Raw genomic sequence first — 19626 nt, 5'->3', positions numbered from 1 at the left:
TCTCACTCACTGTGACTGATACTGAGTGATAGTGATGCAGTCAGGTGAGAAAGCTCATAGCTGCCCTGTGCTGTTACTATCTGTAAGATCTGTCGATGGTGCAGGTACAAATAACGCAACTAATGTGTAGCCGCAATCGTGATGTGGTCAGGATTATCTATCCTGGCATGGCTGTTACGTCTGCAACTAATGCGTCAGGTGTTTTCAGTATGCAGTTGAAATTCCTGACACTTCTGCTGTACACTATTCGTAGCAGTCTATCTGATGTGTGGATGTAGGATCATGACAAAGCCAGCTGTCACATCTACTACAATTGATGCAGTCAGATGTAACAATATACCTGATATATGTGACTGCACAGTGCTACTGATGTAGCTGTCGTGTCCACTGAAGCTGCAATTGATGTAGTGAGCATGTGTGGTTACACTGGTGATATTTCTGCTACCTCCATTGTAATTGATATAGTCTGATGCTAACAGTATAGACTGTACAGTGCTACTGGTGTAGCTGTCCTGATCATGATGCAGTCAGGTGATGATATAGCTGATATGTAGCTGCCCTGCTGAAGTTTCTACCACCTCCGCTGTGACATGTTCCTATGTAACAATATAGCTGATGTGTGGCTGTTGCTACAGTGCATGGTAATAATGTATAGCAGTACTATGGCTGTCCCATTTTTCATTTATTTTATTTTATTTTATTTTTTACCACTGATGTAGTCAGAAGCTAGCAATATGATGACTGTACAGTGTTGTTGACGTAGCAACTACAGCTGATGCATGCAGTATAGCTGTCGTGTAAATGTGTGATGACAAGAGGTCACGTTCACTGTGATTGATAGTCAGGTAGCTGATGTATGCATGAATTGTACTGTGATACCAACATAGTTATCACATTAATTTTACTAGAATTGATGTTGCATCATTCATGTTTGAGAGCTACCAATGTAGCCCGTGTTTGAGTACTATGGATGTAGTCCACGTTTACTGATGTAGCTCATGGTTGAGTGCTATCGACATAGCTCACGTTTGAGTGTTACTGGCGTAGCTCATGTGTGATTGCTACTGACGTCATTCATGTTTGAGAGCTGCCAACTTACCTCATCTGAGTGCTACTGACATAGCTCATGTATGGCTGCAACTAATGTAGTTCATGTCTGGTGCAGCTCGCGTTTGAGTGCTACCAGCTTACCTCATTTGAGTGTTTGAGTGCTACAGACTTACATAGCTCATGTCTGGGAGCTCCTGTCTGGGTACTATCAATATAGCTCATGTCTGAGTGTTACCAATGTAGTTTCTGTTTGAGCATCAGCGATGTAGCTCATGTAAGCATGTTTGAGTACTACCAACGTGGCTCATGATCATGTCCACATAATGCTAATGATATAGCTCATGTTTGAGTGTTACTGACATAGCCCATGTTTGAGTGTTACATGGACGTAGATCATGTTTGAGTGCTACCAACACAGCTCATGTCTGAGTGCTACTGATGTAGCTCATGTTACCAGCTTACCTCTTTTGAGTGCTATGTACCAAGTAGCTCATGTACGAGTGCTACTAATATAGCTCATGTTTGAGTGTTACCAAACATAGCTTATGTCTGAAATTGAGTGCTATTGATGTTCGTAGCTCATGTTTGCATGCTACTGATGTAGCTCATGTTTGAGTACTGCTGATGTAGCTCATGTTTGTGTTTGAGTGCTACCAACATAGCTCATGTCTGAGTTTAGTAGCCCGTGTTACCGACTTGTATAATTACCTCTTTTGAGTGCTACTGACATAGCTCCTGTCTGAGTGCTATTGATATAGCTAATGTTTGAGTACTACTGACTGCTCGTGTGTATGTGCTACCAAGATAGCTCATGTCTGATACTGAGTGCTACTGATGTTTGTAGCTCATGGTTGCTTGCTACTGACATAGCTCGTGTTTGAATGCTACCAGCGTACCTCTTTTGAGTGCTACTGATGTAGCTCATAATTGAGTGCTACTCACTCTTGAGTGTTTGCAATGTAGCTCATGTTTTGAGTGCTACTGATGTAGTTCATGCTTGAGTGCTACCAATATGTTTATGGTGGAGTTGTACTGTTGTAACTCATGTTTGAGTGCTACCGACATAGCTCGTGTGTGAAAGCTTTTAACTTACCACATTAATTATGGGTGCTACCGATGTAGCTCGTGTATGGGTGCTACCGATGTAGCTCGTGTATGGGTGCTACCGATGTAGCTCATGTCTGGGCACTACCAATGTAGCTCATGCCTGAGTGCTACCGACGTATAGTAGTTCGTGTTTACGTGCTACCGACATAGCTCGTATTGTGAGATGTAGACTCATGTTTGAGTACCAACTTACCTCATTTGGGTGCTAGCAACATAGCTCATTTCTGGGTGTTATAGCTGCTCATGTCTGGCTACTAGTGATGTAGCTCATGTCTGAGTGCAACTGACAGCTCATTCTGGGTGTTACCAACATATTGAGTGCTACCGATATAACTCAGATTTGGGTACTACCAATGTAGCTCATGATCATGTTTGAGAACTGCTGACATAGCTCGTTTGAGTGCTATACCGTCTTAACTCATGTTTCGGTGCTGCTGACATAGCTTATGTGTGAGTGCTACCAATGTAGCTCATGTTTGAGTGCTACCGGTGTAGCTTATGCTGTGTGAGTGCTACCGATATGGCTCATGTTGTGAGATGTAGCTCCTGTTTGAGTACCAACTTGAGTGCTACCAACATAGCTCATGTCTGGCTACAGCTACTGATGTACCTCATGTCTAGGTGTTACTGACATATTGAGTGCTACCGATGTCACTCAGGTTATTACCGACGTACCTCATGTTTGAGTGCTACCAATGTAGTTCATATGTGACTGCTACCAATGTATTTTTGTACAGTTGTGACTCATGTTTGAGTGCTACCGACATAGCTCATGTGTAAATGCTTTTAACTTACCACATTTGAGTGCTACCGATGTAGCTCATGTATGGGTGCTACCGACGTAGCTCCTGTCTGGGTATTACCAATGTAGCTTATGTCTGAGTGCTACTGATGTATAGTAGTTCAGTTTGAGTGCTACTGACATAGCACATGTTTAATTTATAAGTGCTACTGACATAGCTCATACTGTGAGATGTAGCTCATGTTTCAGTACCAACTTACCTCACTAGAGTGCTACCAACGTAGCTCATCTCTGGGTGCTATACGTGTCTGGCTACTAGTGATGTAGTTCATGACTGGGTGTTACTGACATATTGAGTGCTGCTGATGTAACTCAGGTTTGGGTACTACCGATGTAGCTCATGTTTGACTGCTACTGACATAGCTCATGTTTGCAACATAGCTAGTGTTTGACTGAGTGCTACCAGTGTAGCTCATGTTTGAGTGCTACCGTTGTAGCTCATGTTTGAGCGCTACCATTGTAGCTCATGTGTGAGTGCTACCAACATGGCTCACATTGTGAGATGTAGCTGATGTTTGAGTACCAACTTACCTCATTTGAGCGCTACCGACATAGTTCATGTCTGAGTGCTACTGACAGATCGTGTCTGGGTGTTAATAACAAATTGAATGCTACTGACAGCTCAAGTCTAGGTGTTAATGACATATTGAGTGCTACTGATGTAGCTCAGGTTTGAGTACTACTGATGTAGCTCATGTTTGAGTACTATTGACATAGCTCATGTGAGTCCTACCGATGTAGCTCATGTGTGAGCGCTGCCAATGTAGCTGATGTTTGAGTGCTATTACCGTTGTAGCTGATGTTTGAGTGCTACTACCAATTAGTGTAGCTGATGTTTGAGTGCAGCTACCAACGTAGCTGATGTGAGTGCGACTGACGTAGCTGATGTTTGAGTGCTGCCAACGTAGCTGATGTTTGAGTGCTACTGACGTAGCTGGTGTTTGAGTGCTACCGACGTAGCTGGTGTTTGAGTGCTACCGACGTAGCTGATGTTTGAGTGCTACCGACGTAGCTGGTGTTTGAGTGCTACCGACGTAGCTGGTGTTTGAGTGTTACCGATGTAGCTGATGTGAGTGCTACCGACGTAGCTGATGTTTGAGTGCTACCGACGTACCTAATGTTTGAGTGCTACTGATGTAGCTGATGTGAGTGCTACTGAAGTAGCTGATGTTTGAGTGCTACCAACGTAGCTGATGCGAGTGCTACCGACGTAGCTGATGTTTGAGTGCTACCGACGTAGCTGATGTTTGAGTGCTACCGACGTAGCTGATGTTTGAGTGCTACCGGCGTAGCTGATGTTTGAGTGCTACCGACGTAGCTGATGTTTGAGTGCTACCGACGTAGCTGATGTGAGTGCTACCGACGTAGCTGATGTGAGTGCTACCGACGTAGCTGATGTGAGTGTTACCGACGTAGCTGATGTGAGTGCTAGCTACCGAAGTAGCTGATGTGACTGCTACTGATGTAGCTGATGTTTGAGTGCTACTGATGTAGCTGCCAATCCACCTGTCCCCAACTGAACCAGGCCTAGCTATCATTCCCCTTTTCCCTCCCTCCTAGGGGCTATACTTTAAAATGTGGGATCCAACCAGCTTAATTTGCGGTCAATCAATCCATAAATTCCTTTCAAAAGAAAATTCAAGCAACCTTACCCTAAAAAGGCCAGGTACCCTCTACGCCTACCTCCAGGATGTACTATATTTCACTCCCTTCCTGTGTGAAGGGAGGAGAATGAGTAAAATCGATGACTGGTTAGTGGGGACTTCCGGTGGTAGGTGATAACTCACTCGGCGAGACAATACTGGAGCATCTACCGATACAATCAGTTGTGATCTGTGTGTGCCACCGCGGCTAGAGCACTATTGATCAAACTAGTGCCGGAAACTTTCTTGAGAATCTTCCTGGTCACATTCTGACGGTTATCACTGTGGTTCGCGGGGTAAAGTAGAAGTTGATACCCTATTATTCATCACGATATCATTCCGTTTGAGGTAGAGATGAAGTATCATTGCTCTCCGTCTCGCACTTTTACGCACGACGAGTTGAAGTTCGATCACACGAGCCAACAAATGGCGCCTTCTGCATCACGTGCGTAACTGGCTGGAGGCATGCGTGATTCTTTTTGTGCTAACCACAGTTAAGCTATTAACCTCCATTTATAACCCGTCATTGTGTCATCAGTGACTACACACTGCTACTCATGTTCCAACTGGATAATCAGTATGATTAGCTACCTTGATGATTTTGTGATGTGTTTGGGTTGTGACTGTTTGATTGTGATTTTCATCACCAGTTTCATAGATTGTGAAAACTTGAATCTTTGGATTATACTATAATCAGAATTAGGGGAAGGGAGGAAGGAAATAAAGTTATTATCAATTATAGCACATTATCTTATTCTTAAACTCATCTAAGAGCTGCAATCAACAATATGTGATGGTAAATTGTTCCAGACCTTGATTATATTGTGGAAGGGTAGAAGCTAAATTAGATCTACATCGACTGATGGACTCAGTTATGACGAATGTTACAATGGATTTGTATTTTTGAAAGCAATATTATATTACACTGAGACTTCAGATCAAATCAAGTAGCAAGCAGTGAGGGGGAATACATGTGACTGCCATGTATTTTGATTTACAAATATGTGAGTCTAAACTGTACTATTATAGTAAGTGGTGTTTTCTGACTATATAGCTATAGTTGAATTATTCATGTATCTTTCTACAGATATACAGAAGCTATCAAACTTCCTTCTGTTAAAATAAAATACCATACACAACATTCCTCATTGATGCTAAATGTGCCATTAGTATATATTATATTGTATTCCGCGCATGCATTATATTGAGTTCATGCAACTTTGGTGTATCTAGGATATCGGTGGCACACTAGTAGAAGTGACTAAGCAGTTTGCACACTGTGAAATATGAAACATGCATGAGCCTTAATAGGGGAGTCTGGGGCATACTGAACAATTGGGTTGGATTTGGTAGCAATTTTGATTCTAAATAATGCAAAATGTAAATGCCATCAGTACTTAAATAAAATGAAATAGCTGTATATGTGCAGTACCAACACATGCACATGATGAGTGCAAGTCATGTGGTTGAAGTCAGACTAGTTGTTAAATTTAACTCTGTAATTACAAAATGATTCCTCTATTAGTAGTACTCTAAATAAAGGTGGCAGGTATAGGTACCAGCCTTTTATGCTGGCATAGCTACATACTTTAACAATTATGGTCTCACACACTAAGGAAAGTAGCCCAAAATTTTAAAGGTTTTGTTTCAGTAGTTGGTGATCATGAGTATGTGTTTGACTGAAGAGGAACTTTGTGTTGATATGTCTACCAAGAAGTTAAGGATATTAATCTTGTGCCAACTTTCACTGTGTGAGATCTAGAGTTGTGTTATTTTCTGCAAGTAATGTTGTATATTCTACAGTTGGATATAGCTAATTGAGCAAAAGTTTGACACTTACATTAAATGTCCAATTATCAATTGTGACACCTAATGGCTTAATGTACTTACTACTGCTGGCTTGCCCATTATTATGATGTTCACAACTTCACATGCATACTATAATAGTATGTCTGTTTTGAGCTCATTCTTCAAAAGCATTAAGGTTACGGTATAGTCACGGGCAATCATTCAAAATTTTGAATGCCTATCGGTTCTTTTTGAGAAGACCATAAAACCAGTCTAGCAGCGTGAAAAGTTTCAAATGAAGGTGAAGCCCTTCATATTTAATGTTTTTATGTAGCTACAGTGTAGTTTGAGGCAGGTAGAACACTACAATTGTTGTAGTAACACAAGTAAGCCAGCCCGTACATCGCTCAGTTCCAGCTGTCACTATACCATGTTTTTCCGCCGCCAAATACAGCAAAAGCTGTAGGTTGTATTGGCATTTCTAGGGAATAGTGACTGTATATTAAATTTGTTAGGTCCTGTGGAAGCGTTTTTGGCGTGTTTCTCCCCAGTGACTCGGATACAAGCCTTCAAAGAGCTTGTTTCACCTGAAAAAGCTATTAAAAGTTCAATAAAACGTCTATACTACCAGTAACTTAAAAAATCGCTTCCACAGGACCTAGATATTTTAGTTGTTTAGCCACTTGTGTTGAAATTATAAGGATTCAGTAATCTGTTAGTCTGGTTTTTGGTGGCGCGTTTTTATAAAACATCGCTCTATTATTATTATTATTATTATTGGGGGTACAGGTAAGGAGGCAAAGCCTGTAAAAACCTGATCTAAACAATCAAACTACTACAAAAATAACTATACAATATCATACTGGTAATCATAATAAAATCTATCTAGGTGTGTCTTAAACAAATTGGTTGAATGAACATTAACTGAGTCATATGGGAGTCCATTCCAATCATTTATAATTCTTACTGAATAAAAGTGACGGCGTGGCAAGCAGGTAGCATGTGGTTTGTAGATCTTTAAATCATGACCTCTTGTTATAGAAGATGATCGAAGGGTAAATAAAGATGAGCTATCCATGTCCAGCATGTTATGAATATTGTAGACCACACACCCAAGAACAGTCGTTGTTCTGTAGTAAAAACAAACAAGCACAATTAGTTGCATTGCTAACACAACACAGTTGTTGAAATTATTTATCCCTGCTTGGTTTAAAGCAGGTTTGGTAATTTGTTCCGCCCACGCATTTTAAACTATTCCATAACCTTAAATTACCTATGAATCCAATTACTAATGCAGTTATTGCAACCTAGTGAACAAGTACTAGGATCCGCTTGAGTCTTGTGTAAGGATGGCCAGGACTAGTAGCTAACCTGCAGGAGGACTGTCCAGGTCTCACTGTGAAAAAGGTGGGATATAAGATGATATTTCCATTGGCTTATTGAATACAAATAAGCCTTAATATAAACCCTGTATTATACTCATGTTATACTTTAGTATAATGCATACTATACTATTACATATATGGTTTCAGTTTATTTACCACATTACCTAAAATAGTTTATATCAAATATAATGCCCACACTATACCGTCACATATGTGGTTTCAGTATGTTTAAGGGTGCTCTGTACAGTCCGCTTATATGGCTTCCCGTGAAATTTAATTTGTTCTATAACTTACAAATGGTTTTAGCAAATGTTCTGTACTTTTTTACTGGATATATGCTAACACTAGTACACAGTTTAGTCCAAACCCAACCGCTAAATTTGCTTTAGAACATGAGTTACAGTTTTTTCCTTTATACTAGAACTAATCCTACAGTTTACACACTAGAGCCTTGATACTTTTATGATACACTATGCTAAACAGCACAAACCATTGTGCGTTTTTATTTTTGTCTTTTAGCTTCTCATTCATCACATATTTATCTTTTGGGTTGACACTCCCAGAAATCCTTTTCTTTACTTCCATGTTATTCATCATCTGAACTTGCTATTTAAAAATGGCAAACGCTCTTCTTTGGAAAAATTACTAAAGTAGCTTGTGTGAAAATTTCATGTCCATTGCATTAAAAAAGATGGAGTAGCTCTAATTTAAGTGAGAGGGTGTAGAATAGAAAGATGCGTGCACTTGTTGCTATGGGATACCTAATTTATGGGTACTAAAATGTGTCAACATGTCACAGACTAATTAAGTGACCATAATATTTCTTTTAGTGCAAAACAGACTATGTCTTGGGAAGCTTTGTACGAACTGTACAGAGCACCCTTAACACATTAACTAAAGCCTTACATGTGATTGTTAGTATACTACAGGTTATATCAAGCTTTTTTGTATTCAATAAGCCACTGGAAATACCATCTTATATCCCTCTTTTTTCACAGTGGATCTCATGGAAAGAGTTTGCTGAACCCGAAGTTCCACAATGACCACAACGTTACTAAGCGAGATGAGGAAATTTTGGCAATCCATACATTGCAGCAAACACAGATTAACAACCTAAACATGTTTAATTTTCTGGAAGCTGGTTATTGTGTACACAGACACGGAGCATGCAAGCTCATGGATTAAACCAAACTGTACCATTGAAACATAAAGCTGTTTATATTAATGTAAAATAACAATCATCAGGTATATATGGCTATAATAGAAGCTGATAGTCATTACTCCAGCCAAGGTGTCCACACACCACCAAACTTTGCAGGATTGGATTTAGGATCAAGACCAGGATGTAATTGCTCAATATGTGTTGAGTTGTAAAACTCAATCCTTTCTTTCAACTGCTTTACCATCTCAGGATGTTGGTTAGCAACATTGTTCCTTTCATTAGGATCATCTTCAATATTGAACAGCCATGTAAAGGAAGGTGTATAGGGAGGAGGCTCTATTGTTCCATTTAAGTGAATCCAACCATCAGGGCAAGCATGACCACCTGGTAGTGGTGTCATGCTACAGTTAGGTAGACCAGTGATAAGTTTCCATTGTCCAACTCAGATCGCAGCCTGTCCCCTGAATCCTTTAGTAGGTGGGTCTAGGTTTATCAACACTTCTTTACGAGGTGTCTCACCATTGTTGGTGATAGTTTTCCAAATGTTGTATCCATCTAATGCCCACTTGTCTTTATCAAGTTCCAAACCAGCAATACCTTCCACTATTGTTGGCAGCCAGTCAGTTGCATGAATTAGCTGCATGGTGATTATCATAGTTTAGTTTTGGTAGTTTAGAGCCCCACACAAATGCATTGCCACGAACTCCACCTTCAAACACAGTCATCTTGTTTCCCCTCAATCAAGTTACTACTGCCCAGCATGGTTTGCCCTCCATTATCAGTTGTGAATATAATTATAGTATCGTCTAGAAGGTTCCTCTCATTTAGTAATATTAGCTATTCCCTCATCAGCTGCTCACAGCATCCCACAAAGTGTACGTTGGTTATCATAAGGAATATAGGAGCATTCATCAATGTATTTCTGAGGAGCTTCCATTGGATAATGGATAGACTGATCTGCAGCATAAATAAAGAATGGTCCTTTATCACTATCGTGGTTCATTCAATTTGTTCAACTGCTTCAGTAAACAACATGGTGCTGTATGTACCATTTTTATCAGTGACTGGCTTGGTATTGTTTCTAAAATCTACTGCATTAAATTTCCTGTTATCGGCATCTCCAAAACTGTGATCATAGTAGTCTTCAACAGCATTATAATATCCAAAGAAAGTGTCGAATCCCCCGGCCTGTAGGTTGGGGTGTACTCCCACTTGTGCATACCAAGGTCCCATTTCCCAACACAGTGCGTAGAATAACCTCCTTTCTTCAACTCGTCTGCAATTGTAGTGGTAATCCAAAGGGATGACCATTTATAATCACTGCCCTAGCTAATAATAATAATCCCATGTGATAAGGATATCGACCAGCCAATATCGCGGATCTTGTTGGAGAGCATAGTCATTGTACGTAGTATTGTTGCAAACGAATCCCTTCAAGTGCTAGAGTATCGATAAAATCTGTTTTAATATCGGATCCTTTGTAGCTGGTATCGTTCCATCCCAGGTCGTCTATTACAATCATCAATATGTTAGGCTTCATGGCTGCAATCGACAAGCTCCACTGCACACTCAATGAAGCGACGACAAAAATAACAGCAACTCTGTTCAACGCGCGTACGAGGTCCAGCATTCTTCTGGAAAGCAATTACCTGTCATGTGACCTTGCGCACAATGTGCACTCATTTTGAGCCGCAACCACGCGTCATGAATCCAGTCACTATGGCAACCGGATGTTGTACGTAATCCGGTCATCCTAGATTTGATTTATACGTCTTATGGCTTAAGACAAATATACAGAAAATAAATACGGGGCCTAGACACAGGGGTACCAAGAAGCTTTAAAGCAGCTGGAGCCCTGATTAGGCAAACACACAAAAAGAAACAAACACACACATAACTACATCAATAATTATAAAGTTAGTTTGACAGATTCCACAGTTCTAAGGAGTGAGCTATGAAAAAATTCTGTATAAGCAGAATATTGCAGTTCTGGCAGTTTGATCAAACAATTGCTCTGGATGATAACTTACATGCATGAGATACGTTGGCCCGTTCGGCGTTGCAAGTGTAAACTGTTCTATAAGGCAACCTATCTCAATTGTAACAATCTGGGCATATATATACAGGCCAGTAACAATGAGCTATAGCGATCTAGTTTTCTGCAACCCACAATCAGAAGACATCTAATTAAGAGGCTAGCATGTTTATACAACTCAAAAGAGATTTAAGAACAGGTATAGTAATATAAATGTAAAAGTCTTTAAACAAACTACTTGACTACTTTTATATACTGTAGTGCATATATAATTATATCGTTATGAAAGGGATAGTCAAGTGACTGGATTTTAGAAAAACAATCTTACTAGAACATTACAAGTTTAGATATGAAAGGTTTTAAAGAATTCAAGTCAGCATAACTAGAAAGCACAAGTCCAAAATTTATATTATTTATTACCTTTCAGACGACTTCCAGTACTAGTAGCTGCTTGTAGAATTTCCCGACAAATAAGAATGTCTGAGCAGTTAAAGTATTATATGAAGTGCTCACAAAGCGATGGAGGGTAGGAGTGCATGGCAGGGTGAGCAAGAGATAGACTTCAAAATGGAAGCAGACCACAATTGGTCCAGACAAGAGACTACAGGTCTGTGCTGGCTCCTTAGTGGCTGATATGCAACAAAATTAACAGAAAAAATATCTGGCCAACATTATCAGGCTGTCCAACAGTAAACCACTGATTATTGCCAAGCCAGGCCCTTAACAAGGCTGGAAAAGCCATTAGACCTCTCCACACCTTACAGAAAAGGTGTCTATTAAAACCAATTTGAGTAGTACTGAGAGTAAAAACTACTAGTGCAAAAGTGTAGCTACCCACTGGAGATTTCAACTGATTTTGCCTGATGTGTGATTTAGATAGATGTTGTAAATCTGGTCACATATGTAGCCTACAGATGACTACATGATATATCAGTGCTTTCCCTATTGGTGGGATGTCCCGTTGGTAATTGTACTTGGTTGTGTTTGCCCCGGGCCTAGTAATAATAATCCACCCCAAAAACACCTTCGCTGTAAAAAAGGCGCGCCCAAGAAACTACAAGTACCTGGAAGCCAATGTAATAAACAAAAAGAAAAAACAGCTTAGCTGAAGTGAAAAGTAACTGGTAACTTAAAGAGCTGATATCTGAAGCGGCCAAGAATACCATTACTAAAGTTTAATCCATGCAAGAACACCTTGGCTATAAAACAGGTGTATACATGAAAGTAACTGGCAACTGAAATGGCTGATATCTGAAGCGGCCAAGAATGAATGGTCATATACAACTAATTCAAACATTTAACACTGAACCTTTATAATTCAGCTGTGTTCTATATTCACTCTTGCTGCATCGTAAAGTAATTTCTTTTAACTCTAATTGGCTGGTAATTTGGCCGCCTTTTTTAATAGTCAGTATAATAGAGCAAAAAAAGGCGGCCAAATTACCAGCCAATTAGAGTTAAAAGAAATTACTTTACGATGCAGCAAGAGTGAACATAGAACACAGCTGAATTATAAAGGTTCAGTGTTAAATTTTTGAATTAATTGTATATGACCATTCATTCTTGGCCGCTTCAGATATCAGCCATTTCAGTTGCCAGTTACTTTCATGTATACACCTGTTTTATAGCCAAGGTGTTCTTGCATGGATTAAACTTTAGTAATGGTATTCTTGGCCGCTTCAGATATCAGCTCTTTAAGTTACCAGTTACTTTTCACTTCAGCTAAGCTGTTTTTTCTTTTTGTTTATTACATTGGGTTCCAGGTACTTGTAGTTTCTTGGGCGCGCCTTTTTTACAGCGAAGGTGTTTTTGGGGTGGATATCACTCATTTTTGTCAGTGATAGACTCTACATTTGGTTTAAAAGGTAATTTTTTTGGAAATGAGCAATTAACATTAATGCAGAATATTATCTTGGAGAGTCAGTAAAATCCATACATAATAATGATTGTTTCATAACACCGTAAATTTGGAAGTATGAATTTACGGTGTAGTATGACTGTTCTATTACAGTAAATTTATTTTTACTACCTGCACGTGATGAATATATCTCATATCTGTGCATGTTAAATGCTTCAGACACCTAATTAAACTTGCAAGTGCCTAATTAGTTCACAGTTGCTACACAGCTATAAATACATTTGTAATTGTTATCATCATAATCATTTATCATGTTATAACCATTTTTTAATATTTTGGTCACAACTTCAGGATTGGAGCAGCAGAGAAAGGAATAGAGGACTCAACCATCAAGACTTGTATATGGGAGATGGAACAGTATTGCGATGGACAATGCCGGTACTAACCCCTCAAGGGTGTTGCAGTACAGTATAGATGCAAGACCAGAGCCTCGATCGTCACCTTTTGACTGTGGTCACAACTTCAGGATTGGAGCAGCAGAGAAAGGAATGGAGGACTCAATCATCAAGACTCGGGGAGATGGAATAGTATTGCCATGGACAATGCCAGCACTAACCCCTCAAGGATGTCACAGTGCAGTATCGATAAAACCACTCCAGCCAGTGCATAAGACCAGAGCTCGATCATCACCTTTTTACTGAAATTTTAATACTTGATGAAGCAATTAAAACAAAAAAGTTGTAGTACTTATACTTTCCTGAGGGAGCATGCCCCCAGAGTCCCAGACTCCCTTGCCTGTTCAGCAGAATAATAGGATTGAGCCTTACTACCACTTTCACCTTTATTCTTGGCCTGAATGTACATATCAGCAACATAATACAGTAGCTGTAGATAATGCTAGTTAATGCCCCTAGGCAGAGCTATAGGGGTGGGAATTTTTCCCTACTATCATACTATCATAGTAGTTCTTCTCGCAGTTCTTTGCCTGGCCATCATCAACTGCTGTTATTGTTATCTACTTTATCAGTTAGGCACTGGAGGGTGTACACAGAAGGCAGAGCCTGTTCGAGGTGTTTACCCATAGCCTAGGAGCCTAAGCGAAAATCTTTGAGCTAAATATCCTGAAGTGAAACGGGACAAATACCTAGAAGGGCTGAAAAACTGCTGTCAAAACATTAGCCTCGTCCCCCAGACCCTTCCTCAAGCATGCTTATCACACAAAAATAACTTAGTTTAGCAGTACACAAACAATTATTCATTGACAGCTTATACTATAATAAAGTACACTTACCGCATTGTTGAACCATGTATACCACCAGAATCCACCAGATTGACAACTAACACGTGATCTATTTAGGGGAAATCTCGTGGAAAGTCCCTAATTACCTTAAGCGGACACTCATGATACGTGGTTTTAAATTGAATGGTTTAAGAATGCAACTGGATGGTGAGGCGTACTTTAATCGGCTCGACTTTACTGAGAAACTCGAGCCCCTCGTGAGAAACTACATCGCTTGAGCAACGCTTGAAAAAGTAAGAGTCAAGAATACTGAGGGACTCTATGATATATGCCGGTCTTGAATGCTAACGATACGAGGAGTGAAGTTTGTGCAACGTGTCACATCGCCACACACTGATTCACCGTGTTTGTGCGATAGGGTTTTTGGACCTGTCCACCAGATGTTGAAAGGAAATTCATTCCAACTTGTGAAGTTATTGGTATACTCATTGTTGGGGTCCATGGAGACATCGATGATCATTTACCAGTCAGCTGTAAGTAATATCACAACAGAAGGAAAGGAACCATTTCCATACCCCTATGGCATACTGATTTTCCAGGTCAGCCGTTTATGTACACCCAACCACAGAAATGTAGAACTTTGGTTGCAGGTGGAAATAAACACCTTTTTACTCAGTTACAAGAGATTCACCCAGCCGGGATAAAATGTTGAAGTGAATGTCATTAGTACCTACTTGCGGTGCGGTTCATCAGGTATTGGACAATTCCAAGTGTCCAGATTATGCAGTTGTCCTCATGTTCAAGTTTACACGTTTAGGCAAGTTCCACAACATCCTATAATCTATTACTATATCAGTGTGGAATAATGCTTATATAATATTTTTCATATTCCAGGCTTTAGGTACGTGTATTGTATTTAACACCTGCTTGTTGGTTTTTGCAGGCCATCTGGTCATGCTGGTTTATCCACTAGCAGTTGAATGTGATCATGGTACATATGTAAGTTGAGACCATGCAGGAACAAAGATACAGGTGTCATGAATTTCAGGTCAGTTGACATTCAGAGGAATTGTATTATTGCAATTGTTCTTTTTGTGGTTATCAATTATCAGTGACCAGTTTGTGATAGCGTACTTTTGTTTGACTAATGACCAAATGTTCTGGTTTACATGCTTACCCAACAGTTATGTTACTCACGTAACCTGCATATGGGATATATATATTTTTAGTTCATTTTGATTATTCATCCTTTATTGGTACAGCCTGGCATATTGATTTTTTGCACATTCTCTTTTTAATTCAGTGCCTGCTGGATTGTTTCGTCAGATATCGAAACAGATGTCTTTGGTGTTGCGACCGATGTTCCAGGTCAGTTTGCATGTGTGTTTAATTTAAGGTTGACTTCAGTGCCTGCTTATTCTTTTACAGGTCTCGGTATTGAGTGTCATGAATTTCAGGTCAGTTGACGTACAGAAAAATTGTATTATTGCAATTGTTGTTTTTGTAGTTACCAATTATCACTGTATACTAGTGATGTGAATTTGCAGGTCAGTCTACTCAGATGTATCAGGCATAGTGTTGATGGGTTCGAACAAGTATCCAGTGTAGACTGTAGTGGCATCAAGGGTGTTAATTTCCAGGTCAGTTTACATGTTGTGATGTTAGTGATTTTTTCCTAGTACCCAGATGTTAAGTGTATTGTATTTAACGCCCACCTGCTATGTTTTTAAATTATGGTATATCAGTGTAGACAGTGCAACAGTAAGCCTTCTGTGTTGTAGTAACTATTTGTTTCATAATATTATGCTGTTGTCCCGAATTGGCACAATTTTTGGGCAACCAGTGTGAAGTCCAGTGGTACAAACATTGTATTATAACCAAGTTGTGATAGCGTACTTTTGTTTGACTAATGTCCTAATGTTCTGGTTTGACTAATGTCCTAATGTTCTGCTTACCCAACAGTTATGTTATTCATTCAGTTAGCCTGGGATATAATTTTTGTTCATTTTGATTATCCATGCTATTATTGACACAGCGCGGCATATTGATTTTTTGTACATTCTCTTTTAATTCAGTGCCTGCTGGATTGTGTCATCAGATATCGAAACAAGTGTTTTTGGTGTTGCGAGTGATGTTCCAGGTCAGTTGCATGAGTGTTTAATTTAAGGTTAACTTCAGTGCCTGCTTATTCTTTTACAGGTCTCAGTATCGTCATGCTGACATACAAGAAATCATCACTATTGTTGGAACTATTTTTAGTCAAGTCTTGATGTGATGTTAATTAACGTTGTTACACATTGTTGTATGTTTACCATATGGCAAGAAATTACCATGGCCATCATGAAATTTGAATATTGTGTAAGTTGTGTGGAACAACCCCAACTCATACATGGTCACTGGCCAGCCACGAACCACATTCGAGCCACAACACCACCAACCACATTCGAGCAATCCATTACAAAATTTTGTTGCATCATTTGTGTGTGCATAATACTTAATGAAAGCCACAACACAAGCTACATGGTACACACTACATAGAGGTGGTAACCCCTAAAGGCTTGTTACCTTTTGTATTCACCTTACCGGCCTTTGTGGTTAATCTATTAAAAATTACATGTAAATAGAGAATTGAAGAGTATGCTTAAAGCACCTTCGCTAGTGATCTTGTTCTTCAAACCATAAGACAACTGGCAATTTATAAACGCTCGCATGGGGTGTGGTACTAAATGGAATTTAAAAGATTTCTGCTTAAAACGCCATCCCTAGGGAACTTACAGTTCAGCACGCTGTCACAACTTGTTTATGAGGCAATAGAGTTTGTGTCCACGTCGTGTCTTTAAAAGTTATTGTAGGGATTAGAGGTTGATTGAAGAAAATACGCGTATAGACAAACCAGGATTGGATAATGTCAGTGCTAGATGGACTATACAAACACGGCTATGTTGACTGGTTGACTGGTATAACGTGACAGTAGTTGTAACATAAGGTAGAGAAATAAAGTGAAATACACCTATTTTTTATTTTGCGATGGTTACTTTTTTATTTTAGCGAGGTCGCAAGAAAACTATGATGATGATAACGACTCCTAAAGATTTTTTTATCACGTAACGCAATACAAATCTATTGAGAGATGTTGCGTAATTTAGGACTAATATTGCGAAACCGGCCCTACACGTAAATAACTCACAGTAGTGGCCGCGCGTCTTTTAATTGGGCGTGCGCTTTGTAGTTTCTTGGCCGCGCGACTCACTACCGTGAGTCTTGATCACTACCGTGAGTCTTGATAATAATACATCTTTGAATGAAAATTACCCGCAATCTTCCGTAAATTTACGTAGTCTAAACTCATCGCACGTGATTAATGCGGCATAGTCGCAGCACGTTTTTGAAGGTGTTACCGCGTGCTAGTTGCAAGTGTAAGTTTGATAGAAGGTTTAGGTCGCTTTTGTAATTGCACTCTCACATCCTATTCAGTTTGCGGTTGTCTATGAAATGGACAAGAAAGATTTATGCTCGAGGAAACAAGTAGCAGCATCAAGCGAGGCATCAATTCAATGTATCAATTCAACAAGGCTATTGCCTGCTCGATCATCTGGGGGTGAAAGCGTGGGCAATCCAAGGGACAATTCGATAGAAGCAACGATTGAGTGAATTGCAATGAAAGTGACACCTCGATCGAGTGACCCACTAGTAACACTGAGACACTCAGCCGAGCTTGCAGCAACTTCCGCACTGATGTAGCGCAAAAATTGCATGGAAATGGAAACCACTGGATAACGGTATCTAGCTACAATGGATCCAGGTTCTGACATGATGTAACTATATATGATTTTACATTGCACCAAAGCACAGAATCACTTCAAAAACATCAAAGAAGCACCGGCATTACAGTAAGATTTGCTAATATTAATTACAAGCAGGCTGGAGAAAATGACTGTGGTGTGTTTGCTACTGCATACTGTGCAGCACTTGCTCATGGTGAAAACTCCAGTACTTTTGTGTACAACCACTGGCAAAAGGTTATGAGAAATCACTAAGATGTTTAGAAAATGGTGTTATTCAGCCATTCCCTGTGGTAAGACATAGGAGAATTGGAGTTCCTAATGCAATCACAATAGATGTATTTTGCTGCTGTAGAAACTCAGATGATGGAACCAAGATGGTATTATGCAACAAGTGTAAAGAGTGATATCATCTGAGCTGCATTAGCAGTACAGTTAAGAAAGGAAATAAGTGGTATTGTACATAATAACTGTCAAGAGTTTGTAGCTTATTGTTATATTGATGTACTTTTCAGACTTCATTAATTTAGTTGCAATTAAATGTAAAATAATTAAAATAGAACATGTGGTATAAATTGTCACAGTACAAGGGATAGTCATCACCTACAGTCTTTGCAACTTGGTAAAGATTTTTGATTGGTGAAATTGATCATTTGATTTCATCCAAAAAGGTGCCTTGATTGCTTTATGATTTAGCTAAGTCTTGTAAACTCTCGTGTACTGGCTAAGGTTCTTGATCATCCAATTTTAGGACCTCTTGATTGCTTGATTTAGTGTAAATTTACCTTTTGATTGCTTTTAATTGCAGCAATGATCCCGTTCGCAAATGGTTCTACAAGACTATTTCTTACATATGAAATTATGTGATGATATATATACATAAACATGCAGCTTAAGCCTGCCAACAACAAAACTCTTGACAATCTTGATAAATATGCAGAGTAAGTCTTTATAAATCTGAGAAAATCTTGACAAATCTGTAAAAATCAGTAAATCGGAAAATCTTTATAAATCTCTGTAAATCTCAAGATTTAAAATCTTGTATGCGAGTTTTACCCCGTTGCTGACCCCTCGGAGCCTGTGCAGTGAGGAACTTAATTAGTGGAAAGAATGCCACATCGGTGGTATTATGATGGGAAAGGTTACGCTAGAATGGAAGGATAGCAGCAGATCTAAGAGGGCAGTCTGCGTTAATGTACAGGAGTTGCTGACTTCTGAGTACTGACTATTGAATTTGGTGAAGAGTTGATTTATCAAGTAGTCTAAAAGAGAGGCATACAAGGATATGTAAATGAGAGTAGCCAGCCATGAACGCAGTAGTGGTGAGGGGTTCACGTGATCTTCACAGTCGGAACCTGCTACAGCAGATAACCCAGTTCCTTCAAGGTATGATGTTTCGCTTAGCGGATAACTGTTAACATGCTATAATCCTTGTAGTGAAGGTACTGTACAATAAATATAAAGGAAAAACCTTTACGTGACCATGATTTCTCACGTGATATATATATATATATGCATCGAGCACGTGCAGTAGGTATAGCAGCCATTAGCTGAATAGGGAGTGAGCAGATAGCTGTGCATACATTGTAGCTATTTATTAGCTAGTGATAACACTTCACAACACCTATATATAAACGCACGTATGAACTGAGCTACAGGAGCCCTATCAATGTGAGCCTGCATGGGTGTTGATCAGTTTATAGTTAGCTGATTTTGGATGCCTTTGGTCCCCCCACTTTAAAAATCGTTCCTACGCCCTTAAGTAGACTTAACT

At 39.5% G+C, this 19626-nt stretch overlaps 1 long non-coding RNA gene across 2 annotated transcripts in view; it reads right to left on the bottom strand.

Annotated features, from left to right (window-relative positions):
* Window positions 1-7150: 7150 nt before the first annotated feature.
* LOC136265011 (uncharacterized) overlaps window positions 7151-19626 on the bottom strand; it is a 15822-nt gene continuing 3346 nt past the window's right edge. Inside the window, exons 1-3 of one of the 2 annotated variants that reach the window (XR_010705347.1) lie at window positions 14122-14429; window positions 7664-7786; window positions 7151-7520 (exon numbers count right to left, since the gene is read on the bottom strand). This is a non-coding gene — a long non-coding RNA (uncharacterized lncRNA). Of the gene's footprint in view, window positions 7521-7663; window positions 7787-14121; window positions 14430-19626 lie in introns of those variants that run through there. The other variant, XR_010705348.1, reaches the window with a different exon arrangement.

This window comes from Dysidea avara, chromosome 8, assembly GCF_963678975.1.
Source record: "Dysidea avara chromosome 8, odDysAvar1.4, whole genome shotgun sequence".
NCBI classification, from domain to species: Eukaryota; Metazoa; Porifera; class Demospongiae; order Dictyoceratida; family Dysideidae; genus Dysidea; species Dysidea avara.
This window is presented reverse-complemented; position numbering and strand designations above follow the sequence as displayed.